This window comes from Hypanus sabinus, chromosome 4 (assembly GCF_030144855.1).
Source record: "Hypanus sabinus isolate sHypSab1 chromosome 4, sHypSab1.hap1, whole genome shotgun sequence".
Classification (NCBI taxonomy): Eukaryota; Metazoa; Chordata; class Chondrichthyes; order Myliobatiformes; family Dasyatidae; genus Hypanus; species Hypanus sabinus.
In genome coordinates, this window is record NC_082709.1 from 98,335,456 (window position 1) to 98,355,374 (window position 19,919).

Sequence of the window (19,919 nt, forward strand, 5' to 3'; positions counted from 1 at the left end):
CCCTCAATGATGCAGCAATAAGGGACATGGCATGGTCATCTATGTGTCTCTTATTCTATCTCCAAATACTGCACATCACTGGTTCACTCTCATGGATTCTATTAATTATAAACACCAAAATCACCACAGATTTATCAGATCATTCCTTTTTCATAAGTCGATGTTGACTCTGCATGATTCGTTCATTATTTTCATCTGGCCTGAATGTCTTCCTTAATAATGAGGCTGCATTTACAACCTTCCAATCTGTTTCAATTGGTCTAGAACCGGTGGAATTTAAAAGTTTATTCAGGGCAGTACAACAGGCAGTGGGTGGAACTGCTGCCACACAGTGCTAGAGACCCAGGTTCAAACCTGACCTCAGGTGCTGTCTATGTGGAGTCTGCATGCTCTCCCTGTGACTGTGGGGGTTGAACCTGAGTGCTTTAGTTTCCTCCCACTTCCTAAAGACATGGATGAGTAAATAAATTGGCTGTTGTAAGGGTGTAGGTGAGAGGTAGAATCTGGGGTAGGTGTAGGTGAGTGGTAGAGCCTGGGGTGGGTGTAAGTGAGTGGTAGAGCCTGGGGTAGGTGTAAGTGAGTGGGAGAGCCTGGGGTGGGTGTAAGTGAGTGGTAGAGCCTGGGGTAGGTGTAAGTGAGTGGTAGAGCCTGGTGTGGGTGTAAGTGAGTGGTAGAGCCTGGGGTGGGTGTAAGTGAGTGGTAGAGCCTGGGGTGGGTGTAAGTGAGTGGTAGAGCCTGGGGTGGGTGTAAGTGAGTGGTAGAGCCTGGGGTGGGTGTAGGTGAGTGGTAGAGCCTGGGGTAGGTGTAGGTGAATGGTAGAGCCTGGGGTGGGTGTAGGTGAGTGGTAGAGCCTGGGGTAGGTGTAGGTGAATGGTAGAGCCTGGGGTGGGTGTAAGTGAATGGTAGAGCCTGGGGTGGGTGTAAGTGAATGGTAGAGCCTGGGGTGGGTGTAAGTGAGTGGTAGAGCCTGGGGTGGGTGTAAGTGAATGGTAGAGCCTGGGGTGGGTGTAAGTGAGTGATAGAGCCTGGGGTGGGTGCAAGTGAGTGGTGGAGCCTGGGGTGGGTGCAAGTGAGTGGTAGAGCCTGGGGTGGGTGTAAGTGAGTGGTAGAGCCTGGGGTGGGTGTAGGTGAGTGGTAGAGCCTGGGGTAGGTGTAGGGGAATGGTAGAGCCTGGGGTGGGTGTAAGTGAGTGGTAGAGCCTGGGGTGGGTGTAGGTGAGTGGTAGAGCCTGGGGTAGGTGTAGGGGAATGGTAGAGCCTGGGGTGGGTGTAAGTGAGTGGTAGAGCCTGGGGTGGGTGTAAGTGAGTGGTAGAGCCTGGGGTGGGTGTAGGTGAGTGGTAGAGCCTGGGGTAGGTGTAGGTGAATGGTAGAGCCTGGGGTGGGTGTAAGTGAGTGGTAGAGCCTGGGGTGGGTGTAGGTGAATGGTAGAGCCTGGGGTGGGTGTAAGTGAATGGTAGAGCCTGGGGTGGGTGTAAGTGAGTGGTAGAGCCTGGGGTGGGTGTAAGTGAGTGGTAGAGCCTGGGGTGGGTGTAAGTGAATGGTAGAGCCTGGGGTGGGTGTAAGTGAGTGGTAGAGCCTGGGGTGGGTGTAAGTGAGTGGTAGAGCCTGGGGTGGGTGTAAGAGAGTGGTAGAGCCTGGGGTGGGTGTAAGAGAGTGGTAGAGCCTGGGGTGGGTGAGGTGAGTGGTAGAGCCTGGGGTGGGTGTAAGTGAGTGGTAGAGCCTGGGGTGGGTGTAAGAGAGTGGTAGAGCCTGGGGTGGGTGTAAGTGAGTGGTAGAGCCTGGGGTGGGTGTAAGTGAGTGGTAGAGCCTGGGGTGGGTGTAAGAGAGTGGTAGAGCCTGGGGTGGGTGTAAGTGAGTGGTAGAGCCTGGGGTGGGTGTAAGTGAGTGGTAGAGCCTGGGGTGGGTGTAAGAGAGTGGTTAAGCCTGGGGTGGGTGTAAGAGAGTGGTAGAGCCTGGGGTGGGTGTAGGTGAATGGTAGAGCCTGGGGTGGGTGTAGGTGAATGGTAGATCCTGGGGTGGGTGTAAGTGAGTGGTAGAGCCTGGGGTGGGTGTAAGTGAGTGGTAGAGCCTAGGGTGGGTGTAAGTGAGTGGTAGAGCCTGGGGTGGGTGTAGGTGAATGGTAGAGCCTGGGGTGGGTGTAAGTGAGTGGTAGAGCCTGGGGTGGGTGTAAGTGAGTGGTAGAGCCTAGGGTGGGTGTAAGTGAGTGGTAGAGCCTGGGATGGGTGTAAGTGAGTGGTAGAGCCTGGAGTAGGTGTAGGTGAGTGGTAGAGCCTGGGGTAGGTGTAAGTGAGTGGTAGAGCTTGGGGTGGGTGTAAGTGAATAAAAGAGCCTGGGGTGGGTGTAAGTGAGTGGTAGAGCCTGGGGTGGGTGTAAGAGAGTGGTAGAGCCTGGGGTAGGTGTAAGTGAGTGGTAGAGCCTGGGGTGGGTGTAAGTGAATGGTAGAGCCTGGGGTGGGTGTAAGTGAGTGGTAGAGCCTGGGGTGGGTGTAAGTGAGTGGTAGAGCCTGGGGTGGGTGTAAGTGAGTGGTAGAGCCTGGGGTGGGTGTAAGAGAGTGGTAGAGCCTGGGGTGGGTGTAAGTGAGTGGTAGAGCCTGGGGTGGGTGTAAGTGAGTGGTAGAGCCTGGGGTGGGTGTAAGTGAATGGTAGAGCCTGGGGTGGGTGTAAGTGAGTGGTAGAGCCTGGGGTGGGTGTAAGTGAATAGTAGAGCCTGGGGTGGGTGTAAGTGAGTGGTAGAGCCTGGGGTGGGTGTAAGTGAGTGGTAGAGCCTGGGGTGGGTGTAAGTGAGTGGTAGAGCCTGGGGTGGGTGTAAGAGAGTGGTAGAGCCTGGGGTGGGTGTAAGAGAGTGGTAGAGCCTGGGGTGGGTGAGGTGAGTGGTAGAGCCTGGGGTGGGTGTAAGTGAGTGGTAGAGCCTGGGGTGGGTGTAAGAGAGTGGTAGAGCCTGGGGTGGGTGTAAGTGAGTGGTAGAGCCTGGGGTGGGTGTAGGTGAATGGTAGAGCCTGGGGTGGGTGTAAGTGAGTGGTAGAGCCTGGGGTGGGTATAAGTGAGTGGTAGAGCCTAGGGTGGGTGTAAGTGAGTGGTAGAGCCTGGGGTAGGTGTAGGTGAATGGTAGAGCCTGGGGTGGGTGTAGGTGAGTGGTAGAGCCTGGGATGGGTGTAAGTGAATAGTAGAGCCTGGGGTGGGTGTAAGAGAGTGGTAGAGCCTGGGGTAGGTGTAAGTGAGTGGTAGAGCCTGGGGTGGGTGTAAGTGAGTGGTAGAGCCTGGGGTGGGTGTAAGTGAGTGGTAGAGCCTGGGGTGGGTGTAAGTGAGTGGTAGGGCCTGGGGTGGGTGTAAGTGAGTGGTAGAGCCTGGGGTGGGTGTAGGTGAGTGGTAGAGCCTGGGGTAGGTGTAGGTGAATGGTAGAGCCTGGGGTGGGTGTAGGTGAGTGGTAGAGCCTGGGGTAGGTGTAGGTGAATGGTAGAGCCTGGGGTGGGTGTAAGTGAATGGTAGAGCCTGGGGTGGGTGTAAGTGAATGGTAGAGCCTGGGGTGGGTGTAAGTGAGTGGTAGAGCCTGGGGTGGGTGTAAGTGAATGGTAGAGCCTGGGGTGGGTGTAAGTGAGTGATAGAGCCTGGGGTGGGTGCAAGTGAGTGGTGGAGCCTGGGGTGGGTGCAAGTGAGTGGTAGAGCCTGGGGTGGGTGTAAGTGAGTGGTAGAGCCTGGGGTGGGTGTAGGTGAGTGGTAGAGCCTGGGGTAGGTGTAGGGGAATGGTAGAGCCTGGGGTGGGTGTAAGTGAGTGGTAGAGCCTGGGGTGGGTGTAGGTGAGTGGTAGAGCCTGGGGTAGGTGTAGGGGAATGGTAGAGCCTGGGGTGGGTGTAAGTGAGTGGTAGAGCCTGGGGTGGGTGTAAGTGAGTGGTAGAGCCTGGGGTGGGTGTAGGTGAGTGGTAGAGCCTGGGGTAGGTGTAGGTGAATGGTAGAGCCTGGGGTGGGTGTAAGTGAGTGGTAGAGCCTGGGGTGGGTGTAGGTGAATGGTAGAGCCTGGGGTGGGTGTAAGTGAATGGTAGAGCCTGGGGTGGGTGTAAGTGAGTGGTAAAGCTAGGGGTGGGTGTAAGTGAGTGGTAGAGCCTGGGGTGGGTGTAAGTGAATGGTAGAGCCTGGGGTGGGTGTAAGTGAGTGGTAGAGCCTGGGGTGGGTGTAAGTGAGTGGTAGAGCCTGGGGTGGGTGTAAGTGAGTGGTAGAGCCTGGGGTGGGTGTAAGAGAGTGGTAGAGCCTGGGGTGGGTGTAAGAGAGTGGTAGAGCCTGGGGTGGGTGAGGTGAGTGGTAGAGCCTGGGGTGGGTGTAAGAGAGTGGTAGAGCCTGGGGTGGGTGTAAGTGAGTGGTAGAGCCTGGGGTGGGTGTAAGTGAGTGGTAGAGCCTGGGGTGGGTGTAGGTGAATGGTAGAGCCTGGGGTGGGTGTAAGTGAGTGGTAGAGCCTGGGGTAGGTGTAAGTGAATGGTAGAGCCTGGGGTGGGTGTAAGTGAGTGGTAGAGCCTGGGGTAGGTGTAGGTGAATGGTAGAGCCTGGGGTGGGTGTAGGTGAATGGTAGAGCCTGGGGTGGGTGTAAGTGAGTGGTAGAGCCTGGGGTAGGTGTAGGTGAATGGTAGAGCCTGGGGTGGGTGTAAGTGAATGGTAGAGCCTGGTGTGGGTGTACGTGAGTGGTAGAGCCTGGGGTGGGTGTAAGTGAGTGGTATAGCCTGGGGTAGGTGTAGGTGAATGGTAGAGCCTGGGGTGGGTGTAGGTGAATGGTAGAGCCTGGGGTGGGTGTAAGTGAGTGGTAGAGCCTGGGGTGGGTGTAAGTGAGTGGTAGAGCCTAGGGTGGGTGTAAGTGAGTGGTAGAGCCTGGGGTAGGTGTAGGTGAATGGTAGAGCCTGGGGTGGGTGTAGGTGAGTGGTAGAGCCTGGGATGGGTGTAGGTGAATAGTAGAGCCTGGGGTGGGTGTAAGAGACTGGTAGAGCCTGGGGTAGGTGTAAGTGAGTGGTAGAGCCTGGGGTGGGTGTAAGTGAGTGGTAGAGCCTGGGGTGGGTGTAAGTGAATGGTAGAGCCTGGGGTGGGTGTAAGTGAGTGGTAGAGCCTGGGGTGGGTGTAAGTGAGTGGTAGAGCCTGGGGTGGGTGTAAGTGAGTGGTAGAGCCTGGGGTGGGTGTAAGAGAGTGGTAGAGCCTGGGGTGGGTGTAAGTGAGTGGTAGAGCCTGGGGTGGGTGTAAGTGAGTGGTAGAGCCTGGGGTGGGTGTAAGAGAGTGGTAGAGCCTGGGGTGGGTGTAAGTGAGTGGTAGAGCCTGGGGTGGGTGTAAGAGAGTGGTAGAGCCTAGGGTGGGTGTAAGTGAGTGGTAGAGCCTGGGGTAGGTGTAGGTGAGTGGTAGAGCTTGGGGTGGGTGTAAGTGAATAATAGAGCCTGGGGTGGGTGTAAGTGAGTGGTAGAGCCTGGGGTGGGTGTAAGAGAGTGGTAGAGCCTAGGGTGGGTGTAAGTGAGTGGTAGAGCCTGGGGTGGGTGTAAGTGAGTGGTAGAGCCTGGGGTAGGTGTAGGTGAGTGGTAGAGCCTGGGGTAGGTGTAAGTGAGTGGTAGAGCTTGGGGTGGGTGTAAGTGAATAATAGAGCCTGGGGTGGGTGTAAGTGAGTGGTAGAGCCTGGGGTGGGTGTAAGAGAGTGGTAGAGCCTGGGGTAGGTGTAAGTGAGTGGTAGAGCCTGGGGTGGGTGTAAGTGAATGGTAGAGCCTGGGGTGGGTGTAAGTGAGTGGTAGAGCCTGGGGTGGGTGTAAGTGAGTGGTAGAGCCTGGGGTGGGTGTAAGTGAGTGGTAGAGCCTGGGGTGGGTGTAAGAGAGTGGTAGAGCCTGGGGTGGGTGTAAGAGAGTGGTAGAGCCTGGGGTGGGTGTAAGTGAGTGGTAGAGCCTGGGGTGGGTGTAAGTGAGTGGTAGAGCCTGGGGTGGGTGTAGGTGAATGGTAGAGCCTGGGGTGGGTGTAAGTGAGTGGTAGAGCCTGGGGTAGGTGTAAGTGAATGGTAGAGCCTGGGGTGGGTGTAAGTGAGTGGTAGAGCCTGGGGTAGGTGTAGGTGAATGGTAGAGCCTGGGGTGGGTGTAAGTGAATGGTAGAGCCTGGGGTGGGTGTAAGTGAGTGGTAGAGCCTGGGGTAGGTGTAGGTGAATGGTAGAGCCTGGGGTGGGTGTAAGTGAATGGTAGAGCCTGGTGTGGGTGTAAGTGAGTGGTAGAGCCTGGGGTGGGTGTAAGTGAGTGGTATAGCCTGGGGTAGGTGTAGGTGAATGGTAGAGCCTGGGGTGGGTGTAGGTGAATGGTAGAGCCTGGGGTGGGTGTAAGTGAGTGGTAGAGCCTGGGGTGGGTGTAAGTGAGTGGTAGAGCCTAGGGTGGGTGTAAGTGAGTGGTAGAGCCTGGGGTAGGTGTAGGTGAATGGTAGAGCCTGGGGTGGGTGTAGGTGTGGTAGAGCCTGGGATGGGTGTAAGTGAATAGTAGAGCCTGGGGTGGGTGTAAGAGACTGGTAGAGCCTGGGGTAGGTGTAAGTGAGTGGTAGAGCCTGGGGTGGGTGTAAGTGAGTGGTAGAGCCTGGGGTGGGTGTAAGTGAGTGGTAGAGCCTGGGGTGGGTGTAAGTGAGTGGTAGAGCCTGGGGTGGGTGTAAGAGAGTGGTAGAGCCTGGGGTGGGTGTAAGTGAGTGGTAGAGCCTGGGGTGGGTGTAAGAGAGTGGTAGAGCCTAGGGTGGGTGTAAGTGAGTGGTAGAGCCTGGGGTAGGTGTAGGTGAATGGTAGAGCCTGGGGTGGGTGTAGGTGAGTGGTAGAGCCTGGGATGGGTGTAAGTGAATAGTAGAGCCTGGGGTGGGTGCAAGAGACTGGTAGAGCCTGGGGTGGGTGTAAGTGAGTGGTAGAGCCTGGGGTGGGTGTAAGTGAGTGGTAGAGCCTGGGGTGGGTGTAGGTGAGTGGTAGAGCCTGGGGTAGGTGTAGGTGAATGGTAGAGCCTGGGGTGGGTGTAGGTGAGTGGTAGAGCCTGGGGTAGGTGTAGGTGAATGGTAGAGCCTGGGGTGGGTGTAAGTGAATGGTAGAGCCTGGGGTGGGTGTAAGTGAGTGGTAGAGCCTGGGGTGGGTGTAAGTGAGTGGTAGAGCCTGGGGTGGGTGTAAGTGAGTGGTAGAGCCTGGGGTGGGTGTAAGAGAGTGGTAGAGCCTGGGGTGGGTGTAAGAGAGTGGTAGAGCCTGGGGTGGGTGTAAGTGAGTGGTAGAGCCTGGGGTGGGTGTAAGTGAGTGGTAGAGCCTGGGGTGGGTGTAGGTGAATGGTAGAGCCTGGGGTGGGTGTAAGTGAGTGGTAGAGCCTGGGGTAGGTGTAAGTGAATGGTAGAGCCTGGGGTGGGTGTAAGTGAGTGGTAGAGCCTGGGGTAGGTGTAGGTGAATGGTAGAGCCTGGGGTGGGTGTAAGTGAATGGTAGAGCCTGGGGTGGGTGTAAGTGAGTGGTAGAGCCTGGGGTAGGTGTAGGTGAATGGTAGAGCCTGGGGTGGGTGTAAGTGAATGGTAGAGCCTGGTGTGGGTGTAAGTGAGTGGTAGAGCCTGGGGTGGGTGTAAGTGAGTGGTATAGCCTGGGGTAGGTGTAGGTGAATGGTAGAGCCTGGGGTGGGTGTAGGTGAATGGTAGAGCCTGGGGTGGGTGTAAGTGAGTGGTAGAGCCTGGGGTGGGTGTAAGTGAGTGGTAGAGCCTAGGGTGGGTGTAAGTGAGTGGTAGAGCCTGGGGTAGGTGTAGGTGAATGGTAGAGCCTGGGGTGGGTGTAGGTGTGGTAGAGCCTGGGATGGGTGTAGGTGAATGGTAGAGCCTGGGGTGGGTGTAAGTGAGTGGTAGAGCCTGGGGTGGGTGTAAGTGAGTGGTAGAGCCTAGGGTGGGTGTAAGTGAGTGGTAGAGCCTGGGGTAGGTGTAGGTGAATGGTAGAGCCTGGGGTGGGTGTAGGTGAGTGGTAGAGCCTGGGATGGGTGTAGGTGAATAGTAGAGCCTGGGGTGGGTGTAAGAGACTGGTAGAGCCTGGGGTAGGTGTAAGAGAGTGGTAGAGCCTGGGGTGGGTGTAAGTGAGTGGTAGAGCCTGGGGTGGGTGTAAGTGAGTGGTAGAGCCTGGGGTGGGTGTAGGTGAATGGTAGAGCCTGGGGTGGGTGTAAGTGAGTGGTAGAGCCTGGGGTAGGTGTAAGTGAATGGTAGAGCCTGGGGTGGGTGTAAGTGAGTGGTAGAGCCTGGGGTAGGTGTAGGTGAATGGTAGAGCCTGGGGTGGGTGTAAGTGAATGGTAGAGCCTGGGGTGGGTGTAAGTGAGTGGTAGAGCCTGGGGTAGGTGTAGGTGAATGGTAGAGCCTGGGGTGGGTGTAAGTGAATGGTAGAGCCTGGTGTGGGTGTAAGTGAGTGGTAGAGCCTGGGGTGGGTGTAAGTGAGTGGTATAGCCTGGGGTAGGTGTAGGTGAATGGTAGAGCCTGGGGTGGGTGTAGGTGAATGGTAGAGCCTGGGGTGGGTGTAAGTGAGTGGTAGAGCCTGGGGTGGGTGTAAGTGAGTGGTAGAGCCTAGGGTGGGTGTAAGTGAGTGGTAGAGCCTGGGGTAGGTGTAGGTGAATGGTAGAGCCTGGGGTGGGTGTAGGTGTGGTAGAGCCTGGGATGGGTGTAAGTGAATAGTAGAGCCTGGGGTGGGTGTAAGAGACTGGTAGAGCCTGGGGTAGGTGTAAGTAAGTGGTAGAGCCTGGGGTGGGTGTAAGTGAGTGGTAGAGCCTGGGGTGGGTGTAAGTGAGTGGTAGAGCCTGGGGTGGGTGTAAGTGAGTGGTAGAGCCTGGGGTGGGTGTAAGAGAGTGGTAGAGCCTGGGGTGGGTGTAAGTGAGTGGTAGAGCCTGGGGTGGGTGTAAGAGAGTGGTAGAGCCTAGGGTGGGTGTAAGTGAGTGGTAGAGCCTGGGGTAGGTGTAGGTGAATGGTAGAGCCTGGGGTGGGTGTAGGTGAGTGGTAGAGCCTGGGATGGGTGTAAGTGAATAGTAGAGCCTGGGGTGGGTGCAAGAGACTGGTAGAGCCTGGGGTGGGTGTAAGTGAGTGGTAGAGCCTGGGGTGGGTGTAAGTGAGTGGTAGAGCCTGGGGTGGGTGTAGGTGAGTGGTAGAGCCTGGGGTAGGTGTAGGTGAATGGTAGAGCCTGGGGTGGGTGTAGGTGAGTGGTAGAGCCTGGGGTAGGTGTAGGTGAATGGTAGAGCCTGGGGTGGGTGTAAGTGAATGGTAGAGCCTGGGGTGGGTGTAAGTGAGTGGTAGAGCCTGGGGTGGGTGTAAGTGAGTGGTAGAGCCTGGGGTGGGTGTAAGTGAGTGGTAGAGCCTGGGGTGGGTGTAAGAGAGTGGTAGAGCCTGGGGTGGGTGTAAGAGAGTGGTAGAGCCTGGGGTGGGTGTAAGTGAGTGGTAGAGCCTGGGGTGGGTGTAAGTGAGTGGTAGAGCCTGGGGTGGGTGTAGGTGAATGGTAGAGCCTGGGGTGGGTGTAAGTGAGTGGTAGAGCCTGGGGTAGGTGTAAGTGAATGGTAGAGCCTGGGGTGGGTGTAAGTGAGTGGTAGAGCCTGGGGTAGGTGTAGGTGAATGGTAGAGCCTGGGGTGGGTGTAAGTGAATGGTAGAGCCTGGGGTGGGTGTAAGTGAGTGGTAGAGCCTGGGGTAGGTGTAGGTGAATGGTAGAGCCTGGGGTGGGTGTAAGTGAATGGTAGAGCCTGGTGTGGGTGTAAGTGAGTGGTAGAGCCTGGGGTGGGTGTAAGTGAGTGGTATAGCCTGGGGTAGGTGTAGGTGAATGGTAGAGCCTGGGGTGGGTGTAGGTGAATGGTAGAGCCTGGGGTGGGTGTAAGTGAGTGGTAGAGCCTGGGGTGGGTGTAAGTGAGTGGTAGAGCCTAGGGTGGGTGTAAGTGAGTGGTAGAGCCTGGGGTAGGTGTAGGTGAATGGTAGAGCCTGGGGTGGGTGTAGGTGTGGTAGAGCCTGGGATGGGTGTAAGTGAATAGTAGAGCCTGGGGTGGGTGTAAGAGACTGGTAGAGCCTGGGGTAGGTGTAAGTGAGTGGTAGAGCCTGGGGTGGGTGTAAGTGAGTGGTAGAGCCTGGGGTGGGTGTAAGTGAGTGGTAGAGCCTGGGGTGGGTGTAAGTGAGTGGTAGAGCCTGGGGTGGGTGTAAGAGAGTGGTAGAGCCTGGGGTGGGTGTAAGTGAGTGGTAGAGCCTGGGGTGGGTGTAAGAGAGTGGTAGAGCCTAGGGTGGGTGTAAGTGAGTGGTAGAGCCTGGGGTAGGTGTAGGTGAATGGTAGAGCCTGGGGTGGGTGTAGGTGAGTGGTAGAGCCTGGGATGGGTGTAAGTGAATAGTAGAGCCTGGGGTGGGTGCAAGAGACTGGTAGAGCCTGGGGTGGGTGTAAGTGAGTGGTAGAGCCTGGGGTGGGTGTAAGTGAGTGGTAGAGCCTGGGGTGGGTGTAGGTGAGTGGTAGAGCCTGGGGTAGGTGTAGGTGAATGGTAGAGCCTGGGGTGGGTGTAAGTGAGTGGTAGAGCCTGGGGTGGGTGTAAGTGAATGGTAGAGCCTGGGGTGGGTGTAAGTGAGTGATAGAGCCTGGGGTGGGTGCAAGTGAGTGGTGGAGCCTGGGGTGGGTGCAAGTGAGTGGTAGAGCCTGGGGTGGGTGTAAGTGAGTGGTAGAGCCTGGGGTGGGTGTAGGTGAGTGGTAGAGCCTGGGGTAGGTGTAGGGGAATGGTAGAGCCTGGGGTGGGTGTAAGTGAGTGGTAGAGCCTGGGGTGGGTGTAGGTGAGTGGTAGAGCCTGGGGTAGGTGTAGGGGAATGGTAGAGCCTGGGGTGGGTGTAAGTGAGTGGTAGAGCCTGGGGTGGGTGTAAGTGAGTGGTAGAGCCTGGGGTGGGTGTAGGTGAGTGGTAGAGCCTGGGGTAGGTGTAGGTGAATGGTAGAGCCTGGGGTGGGTGTAAGTGAGTGGTAGAGCCTGGGGTGGGTGTAGGTGAATGGTAGACCCTGGGGTGGGTGTAAGTGAATGGTAGAGCCTGGGGTGGGTGTAAGTGAGTGGTAAAGCTAGGGGTGGGTGTAAGTGAGTGGTAGAGCCTGGGGTGGGTGTAAGTGAATGGTAGAGCCTGGGGTGGGTGTAAGTGAGTGGTAGAGCCTGGGGTGGGTGTAAGTGAGTGGTAGAGCCTGGGGTGGGTGTAAGTGAGTGGTAGAGCCTGGGGTGGGTGTAAGAGAGTGGTAGAGCCTGGGGTGGGTGTAAGAGAGTGGTAGAGCCTGGGGTGGGTGAGGTGAGTGGTAGAGCCTGGGGTGGGTGTAAGAGAGTGGTAGAGCCTGGGGTGGGTGTAAGTGAGTGGTAGAGCCTGGGGTGGGTGTAAGTGAGTGGTAGAGCCTGGGGTGGGTGTAGGTGAATGGTAGAGCCTGGGGTGGGTGTAAGTGAGTGGTAGAGCCTGGGGTAGGTGTAAGTGAATGGTAGAGCCTGGGGTGGGTGTAAGTGAGTGGTAGAGCCTGGGGTAGGTGTAGGTGAATGGTAGAGCCTGGGGTGGGTGTAGGTGAATGGTAGAGCCTGGGGTGGGTGTAAGTGAGTGGTAGAGCCTGGGGTAGGTGTAGGTGAATGGTAGAGCCTGGGGTGGGTGTAAGTGAATGGTAGAGCCTGGTGTGGGTGTACGTGAGTGGTAGAGCCTGGGGTGGGTGTAAGTGAGTGGTATAGCCTGGGGTAGGTGTAGGTGAATGGTAGAGCCTGGGGTGGGTGTAGGTGAATGGTAGAGCCTGGGGTGGGTGTAAGTGAGTGGTAGAGCCTGGGGTGGGTGTAAGTGAGTGGTAGAGCCTAGGGTGGGTGTAAGTGAGTGGTAGAGCCTGGGGTAGGTGTAGCTGAATGGTAGAGCCTGGGGTGGGTGTAGGTGAGTGGTAGAGCCTGGGATGGGTGTAGGTGAATAGTAGAGCCTGGGGTGGGTGTAAGAGACTGGTAGAGCCTGGGGTAGGTGTAAGTGAGTGGTAGAGCCTGGGGTGGGTGTAAGTGAGTGGTAGAGCCTGGGGTGGGTGTAAGTGAATGGTAGAGCCTGGGGTGGGTGTAAGTGAGTGGTAGAGCCTGGGGTGGGTGTAAGTGAGTGGTAGAGCCTGGGGTGGGTGTAAGAGAGTGGTAGAGCCTGGGGTGGGTGTAAGTGAGTGGTAGAGCCTGGGGTGGGTGTAAGTGAGTGGTAGAGCCTGGGGTGGGTGTAAGAGAGTGGTAGAGCCTGGGGTGGGTGTAAGTGAGTGGTAGAGCCTGGGGTGGGTGTAAGAGAGTGGTAGAGCCTAGGGTGGGTGTAAGTGAGTGGTAGAGCCTGGGGTAGGTGTAGGTGAGTGGTAGAGCTTGGGGTGGGTGTAAGTGAATAATAGAGCCTGGGGTGGGTGTAAGTGAGTGGTAGAGCCTGGGGTGGGTGTAAGAGAGTGGTAGAGCCTAGGGTGGGTGTAAGTGAGTGGTAGAGCCTGGGGTGGGTGTAAGTGAGTGGTAGAGCCTGGGGTAGGTGTAGGTGAGTGGTAGAGCCTGGGGTAGGTGTAAGTGAGTGGTAGAGCTTGGGGTGGGTGTAAGTGAATAATAGAGCCTGGGGTGGGTGTAAGTGAGTGGTAGAGCCTGGGGTGGGTGTAAGAGAGTGGTAGAGCCTGGGGTAGGTGTAAGTGAGTGGTAGAGCCTGGGGTGGGTGTAAGTGAATGGTAGAGCCTGGGGTGGGTGTAAGTGAGTGGTAGAGCCTGGGGTGGGTGTAAGTGAGTGGTAGAGCCTGGGGTGGGTGTAAGTGAGTGGTAGAGCCTGGGGTGGGTGTAAGAGAGTGGTAGAGCCTGGGGTGGGTGTAAGAGAGTGGTAGAGCCTGGGGTGGGTGTAAGTGAGTGGTAGAGCCTGGGGTGGGTGTAAGTGAGTGGTAGAGCCTGGGGTGGGTGTAGGTGAATGGTAGAGCCTGGGGTGGGTGTAAGTGAGTGGTAGAGCCTGGGGTAGGTGTAAGTGAATGGTAGAGCCTGGGGTGGGTGTAAGTGAGTGGTAGAGCCTGGGGTAGGTGTAGGTGAATGGTAGAGCCTGGGGTGGGTGTAAGTGAATGGTAGAGCCTGGGGTGGGTGTAAGTGAGTGGTAGAGCCTGGGGTAGGTGTAGGTGAATGGTAGAGCCTGGGGTGGGTGTAAGTGAATGGTAGAGCCTGGTGTGGGTGTAAGTGAGTGGTAGAGCCTGGGGTGGGTGTAAGTGAGTGGTATAGCCTGGGGTAGGTGTAGGTGAATGGTAGAGCCTGGGGTGGGTGTAGGTGAATGGTAGAGCCTGGGGTGGGTGTAAGTGAGTGGTAGAGCCTGGGGTGGGTGTAAGTGAGTGGTAGAGCCTAGGGTGGGTGTAAGTGAGTGGTAGAGCCTGGGGTAGGTGTAGGTGAATGGTAGAGCCTGGGGTGGGTGTAGGTGTGGTAGAGCCTGGGATGGGTGTAAGTGAATAGTAGAGCCTGGGGTGGGTGTAAGAGACTGGTAGAGCCTGGGGTAGGTGTAAGTGAGTGGTAGAGCCTGGGGTGGGTGTAAGTGAGTGGTAGAGCCTGGGGTGGGTGTAAGTGAGTGGTAGAGCCTGGGGTGGGTGTAAGTGAGTGGTAGAGCCTGGGGTGGGTGTAAGAGAGTGGTAGAGCCTGGGGTGGGTGTAAGTGAGTGGTAGAGCCTGGGGTGGGTGTAAGAGAGTGGTAGAGCCTAGGGTGGGTGTAAGTGAGTGGTAGAGCCTGGGGTAGGTGTAGGTGAATGGTAGAGCCTGGGGTGGGTGTAGGTGAGTGGTAGAGCCTGGGATGGGTGTAAGTGAATAGTAGAGCCTGGGGTGGGTGCAAGAGACTGGTAGAGCCTGGGGTGGGTGTAAGTGAGTGGTAGAGCCTGGGGTGGGTGTAAGTGAGTGGTAGAGCCTGGGGTGGGTGTAGGTGAGTGGTAGAGCCTGGGGTAGGTGTAGGTGAATGGTAGAGCCTGGGGTGGGTGTAGGTGAGTGGTAGAGCCTGGGGTAGGTGTAGGTGAATGGTAGAGCCTGGGGTGGGTGTAAGTGAATGGTAGAGCCTGGGGTGGGTGTAAGTGAATGGTAGAGCCTGGGGTGGGTGTAAGTGAGTGGTAGAGCCTGGGGTGGGTGTAAGTGAATGGTAGAGCCTGGGGTGGGTGTAAGTGAGTGATAGAGCCTGGGGTGGGTGTAAGTGAGTGGTAGAGCCTGGGGTGGGTGCAAGTGAGTGGTAGAGCCTGGGGTGGGTGTAAGTGAGTGGTAGAGCCTGGGGTGGGTGTAGGTGAGTGGTAGAGCCTGGGGTAGGTGTAGGGGAATGGTAGAGCCTGGGGTGGGTGTAAGTGAGTGGTAGAGCCTGGGGTGGGTGTAGGTGAGTGGTAGAGCCTGGGGTAGGTGTAGGGGAATGGTAGAGCCTGGGGTGGGTGTAAGTGAGTGGTAGAGCCTGGGGTGGGTGTAAGTGAGTGGTAGAGCCTGGGGTGGGTGTAGGTGAGTGGTAGAGCCTGGGGTAGGTGTAGGTGAATGGTAGAGCCTGGGGTGGGTGTAAGTGAGTGGTAGAGCCTGGGGTGGGTGTAGGTGAATGGTAGAGCCTGGGGTGGGTGTAAGTGAATGGTAGAGCCTGGGGTGGGTGTAAGTGAGTGGTAGAGCTTGGGGTGGGTGTAAGTGAGTGGTAGAGCCTGGGGTGGGTGTAAGTGAATGGTAGAGCCTGGGGTGGGTGTAAGTGAGTGGTAGAGCCTGGGGTGGGTGTAAGTGAATAGTAGAGCCTGGGGTGGGTGTAAGTGAGTGGTAGAGCCTGGGGTGGGTGTAAGTGAGTGGTAGAGCCTGGGGTGGGTGTAAGTGAGTGGTAGAGCCTGGGGTGGGTGTAAGTGAGTGGTAGAGCCTGGGGTAGGTGTAGGTGAGTGGTAGAGCCTGGGGTAGGTGTAAGTGAGTGGTAGAGCTTGGGGTGGGTGTAAGTGAATAATAGAGCCTGGGGTGGGTGTAAGTGAGTGGTAGAGCCTGGGGTGGGTGTAAGAGAGTGGTAGAGCCTGGGGTGGGTGTAAGTGAGTGGTAGAGCCTGGGGTGGGTGTAAGTGAGTGGTAGAGCCTGGGGTGGGTGTAAGAGAGTGGTAGAGCCTGAGGTGGGTGTAAGTGAGTGGTAGAGCCTGGGGTGGGTGTAAGAGAGTGGTAGAGCCTGGGGTGGGTGTAAGTGAGTGGTAGAGCCTGGGGTGGGTGTAAGAGAGTGGTAGAGCCTGGGGTGGGTGTAAGTGAGTGGTAGAGCCTGGGGTGGGTGTAAGTGAGTGGTAGAGCCTGGGGTGGGTGTAGGTGAATGGTAGAGCCTGGGGTGGGTGTAAGTGAGTGGTAGAGCCTGGGGTAGGTGTAAGTGAATGGTAGAGCCTGGGGTGGGTGTAAGAGAGTGGTAGAGCCTGGGGTAGGTGTAAGTGAGTGGTAGAGCCTGGGGTGGGTGTAAGTGAGTGATAGAGCCTGGGGTGGGTGCAAGTGAGTGGTGGAGCCTGGGGTGGGTGCAAGTGAGTGGTAGAGCCTGGGGTGGGTGTAAGTGAGTGGTAGAGCCTGGGGTGGGTGTAGGTGAGTGGTAGAGCCTGGGGTAGGTGTAGGGGAATGGTAGAGCCTGGGGTGGGTGTAAGTGAGTGGTAGAGCCTGGGGTGGGTGTAGGTGAGTGGTAGAGCCTGGGGTAGGTGTAGGGGAATGGTAGAGCCTGGGGTGGGTGTAGGTGAGTGGTAGAGCCTGGGGTAGGTGTAGGTGAATGGTAGAGCCTGGGGTGGGTGTAAGTGAGTGGTAGAGCCTGGGGTGGGTGTAGGTGAATGGTAGAGCCTGGGGTGGGTGTAAGTGAATGGTAGAGCCTGGGGTGGGTGTAAGTGAGTGGTAGAGCTTGGGGTGGGTGTAAGTGAGTGGTAGAGCCTGGGGTGGGTGTAAGTGAATGGTAGAGCCTGGGGTGGGTGTAAGTGAGTGGTAGAGCCTGGGGTGGGTGTAAGTGAATAGTAGAGCCTGGGGTGGGTGTAAGTGAGTGGTAGAGCCTGGGGTGGGTGTAAGTGAGTGGTAGAGCCTGGGGTGGGTGTAAGTGAGTGGTAGAGCCTGGGGTGGGTGTAAGTGAGTGGTAGAGCCTGGGGTGGGTGTAAGAGAGTGGTAGAGCCTGGGGTGGGTGTAAGAGAGTGGTAGAGCCTGGGGTGGGTGAGGTGAGTGGTAGAGCCTGGGGTGGGTGTAAGAGAGTGGTAGAGCCTGGGGTGGGAGTAAGAGAGTAGTTAAGCCTGGGGTGGGTGTAAGAGAGTGGTTAAGCCTGGGGTGGGTGTAAGTGAGTGGTAGAGCCTGGGGTGGGTGTAGGTGAATGGTAGAGCCTGGGGTGAGTGTAGGTGACTGGTAGAGCCTGGGGTGGGTGTAAGTGAGTGGTAGAGCCTGGGGTGGGTGTAAGTGAGTGGTAGAGCCTAGGGTGGGTGTAAGTGAGTGGTAGAGCCTGGGGTGGGTGTAGGTGAATGGTAGAGCCTGGGGTGGGTGTAAGTGAGTGGTAGAGCCTGGGGTAGGTGTAGGTGAGTGGTAGAGCCTGGGGTAGGTGTAAGTGAGTGGTAGAGCTTGGGGTGGGTGTAAGTGAATAATAGAGCCTGGGGTGGGTGTAAGTGAGTGGTAGAGCCTGGGGTGGGTGTAAGAGAGTGGTAGAGCCTGGGGTAGGTGTAAGTGAGTGGTAGAGCCTGGGGTGGGTGTAAGTGAATGGTAGAGCCTGGGGTGGGTGTAAGTGAGTGGTAGAGCCTGGGGTGGGTGTAAGTGAGTGGTAGAGCCTGGGGTGGGTGTAAGTGAGTGGTAGAGCCTGGGGTGGGTGTAAGAGAGTGGTAGAGCCTGGGGTGGGTGTAAGTGAGTGGTAGAGCCTGGGGTGGGTGTAAGAGAGTGGTAGAGCCTGGGGTGGGTGTAAGTGAGTGGTAGAGCCTGGGGTGGGTGTAAGAGAGTGGTAGACCCTGGGGTGGGTGTAAGTGAGTGGTAGAGCCTGGGGTGGGTGTAAGTGAGTGGTAGAGCCTGGGGTGGGTGTAGGTGAATGGTAGAGCCTGGGGTGGGTGTAAGTGAGTGGTAGAGCCTGGGGTAGGTGTAAGTGAATGGTAGAGCCTGGGGTGGGTGTAAGAGAGTGGTAGAGCCTGGGGTAGGTGTAAGTGAGTGGTAGAGCCTAGGGTGGGTGTAAGTGAGTGGTAGAGCCTGGGGTGGGTGTAAGTGAGTGGTAGAGCCTGGGGTGGGTGTAAGTGAGTGGTAGAGCCTAGGGTGGGTGTAAGTGAGTGGTAGAGCCTGGGGTGGGTGTAAGTGAGTGGTAGAGCCTGGGGTGGGTGTAAGTGAGTGGTAGAGCCTGGGGTGGGTGTAAGTGAGTGGTAGAGCCTGGGGTGGGTGTAAGAGAGTGGTAGAGCCTGGGGTGGGTGTAAGTGAGTGGTAGAGCCTGGGGTGGGTGTAAGTGAGTGGTGGAGCCTGGGGTGGGTGTAGGTGAATGGTAGAGCCTGGGGTGGGTGTAAGTGAGTGGTAGAGCCTGGGGTAGGTGTAAGTGAATGGCAGAGCCTGGGGTGGGTGTAAGTGAATGGTAGAGCCTAGGGTGGGTGTAAGTGAGTGGTAGAGCCTGGGGTGGGTGTAAGTGAGTGGTAGAGCCTGGGGTGGGTGTAAGTGAGTGGTAGAGCCTGGGGTGGGTGTAAGAGAGTGGTAGAGCCTGGGGTGGGTGTAAGTGAGTGGTAGAGCCTGGGGTGGGTGTAAGAGAGTGGTAGAGCCTGGGGTGGGTGTAAGTGAGTGGTAGAGCCTGGGGTGGGTGTAAGTGAGTGGTAGAGCCTGGGGTGGGTGTAGGTGAATGGTAGAGCCTGGGGTGGGTGTAGGTGAGTGGTAGAGCCTGGGGTAGGTGTAGGTGAATGGTAGAGCCTGGGGTGGGTGTAAGTGAATGGTAGAGCCTGGGGTGGGTGTAAGTGAATGGTAGAGCCTGGGGTGGGTGTAAGTGAGTGGTAGAGCCTGGGGTGGGTGTAAGTGAATGGTAGAGCCTGGGGTGGGTGTAAGTGAGTGATAGAGCCTGGGGTGGGTGTAAGTGAGTGGTAGAGCCTGGGGTGGGTGTAAGTGAGTGGTAGAGCCTGGGGTGGGTGTAAGAGAGTGGTAGAGCCTGGGGTGGGTGTAAGTGAGTGGTAGAGCCTGGGGTGGGTGTAAGTGAGTGGTGGAGCCTGGGGTGGGTGTAGGTGAATGGTAGAGCCTGGGGTGGGTGTAAGTGAGTGGTAGAGCCTGGGGTAGGTGTAAGTGAATGGCAGAGCCTGGGGTGGGTGTAAGAGAGTGGTAGAGCCTGGGGTAGGTGTAAGTGAGTGGTAGAGCCTGGGGTGGGTGTAAGTGAATGGTAGAGCCTGGGGTGGGTGTAAGTGAGTGGTAGAGCCTGGGGTGGGTGTAAGTGAGTGGTAGAGCCTGGGGTGGGTGTAAGTGAGTGGTAGAGCCTGGGGTGGGTGTAAGAGAGTGGTAGAGCCTGGGGTGGGTGTAAGTGAGTGGTAGAGCCTGGGGTGGGTGTAAGAGAGTGGTAGAGCCTGGGGTGGGTGTAAGTGAGTGGTAGAGCCTGGGGTGGGTGTAAGTGAGTGGTAGAGCCTGGGGTGGGTGTAGGTGAATGGTAGAGCCTGGGGTGGGTGTAAGTGAGTGGTAGAGCCTGGGGTAGGTGTAAGAGAGTGGTTAAGCCTGGGGTGGGTGTAAGTGAGTAGTAGAGCCTGGGGTGGGTGTAGGTGAATGGTAGAGCCTGGGGTGGGTGTAGGTGAATGGTAGAGCCTGGGGTGGGTGTAAGTGAGTGGTAGAGCCTGGGGTGGGTGTAAGTGAGTGGTAGAGCCTAGGGTGGGTGTAAGTGAGTGGTAGAGCCTGGGGTGGGTGTAAGTGAGTGGTTGAGCCTGGGGTAGGTGTAGGTGAGTGGTAGAGCCTGGGGTAGGTGTAAGTGAGTGGTAGAGCTTGGGGTGGGTGTAAGTGAATAATAGAGCCTGGGGTGGGTGTAAGTGAGTGGTAGAGCCTGGGGTGGGTGTAAGAGAGTGGTAGAGCCTGGGGTAGGTGTAAGTGAGTGGTAGAGCCTAGGGTGGGTGTAAGTGAATGGTAGAGCCTGGGGTGGGTGTAAGTGAGTGGTAGAGCCTGGGGTGGGTGTAAGTGAGTGGTAGAGCCTGGGGTGGGTGTAAGTGAGTGGTAGAGCCTGGGGTGGGTGTAAGAGAGTGGTAGAGCCTGGGGTGGGTGTAAGTGAGTGGTAGAGCCTGGGGTGGGTGTAAGAGAGTGGTAGAGCCTGGGGTGGGTGTAAGTGAGTGGTAGAGCCTGGGGTGGGTGTAAGAGAGTGGTAGAGCCTGGGGTGGGTGTAAGTGAGTGGTAGAGCCTGGGGTGGGTGTAAGTGAGTGGTAGAGCCTGGGGTGGGTGTAAGAGAGTGGTAGAGCCTGGGGTGGGTGTAAGTGAATGGTAGAGCCTGGTGTGGGTGTAAGTGAGTGGTAGAGCCTGGGGTGGGTGTAAGTGAGTGGTATAGCCTGGGGTAGGTGTAGGTGAATGGTAGAGCCTGGGGTGGGTGTAGGTGAATGGTAGAGCCTGGGGTGGGTGTAAGTGAGTGGTAGAGCCTGGGGTGGGTGTAAGTGAGTGGTAGAGCCTAGGGTGGGTGTAAGTGAGTGGTAGAGCCTGGGGTAGGTGTAGGTGAATGGTAGAGCCTGGGGTGGGTGTAGGTGAGTGGTAGAGCCTGGGATGGATGTAAGTGAATAGTAGAGCCTGGGGTGGGTGTAAGAGACTGGTAGAGCCTGGGGTAGGTGTAAGTGAGTGGTAGAGCCTGGGGTGGGTGTAAGTGAGTGGTAGAGCCTGTGGTGGGTGTAAGTGAATGGTAGAGCCTGGGGTGGGTGTAAGTGAGTGGTAGAGCCTGGAGTGGGTGTAAGTGAGTGGTAGAGCCTGGGGTGGGTGTAAGTGAGTGGTAGAGCCTGGGGTGGGTGTAAGAGAGTGGTAGAGCCTGGGGTGGGTGTAAGTGAGTGGTAGAGCCTGGGGTGGGTGTAAGAGAGTGGTAGAGCCTAGGGTGGGTGTAAGTGAGTGGTAGAGCC

At 57.1% G+C, this 19,919-nt stretch overlaps 1 protein-coding gene across 1 annotated transcript in view; it reads left to right on the top strand.

Moving 5' to 3' along the window:
- LOC132393015 (phosphorylase b kinase regulatory subunit alpha, liver isoform-like) overlaps positions 1-19,919 on the top strand; it is a 221,448-nt gene that overhangs the window by 169,593 nt on the left and 31,936 nt on the right. The gene's annotated exons all lie outside the window — the stretch shown is intronic.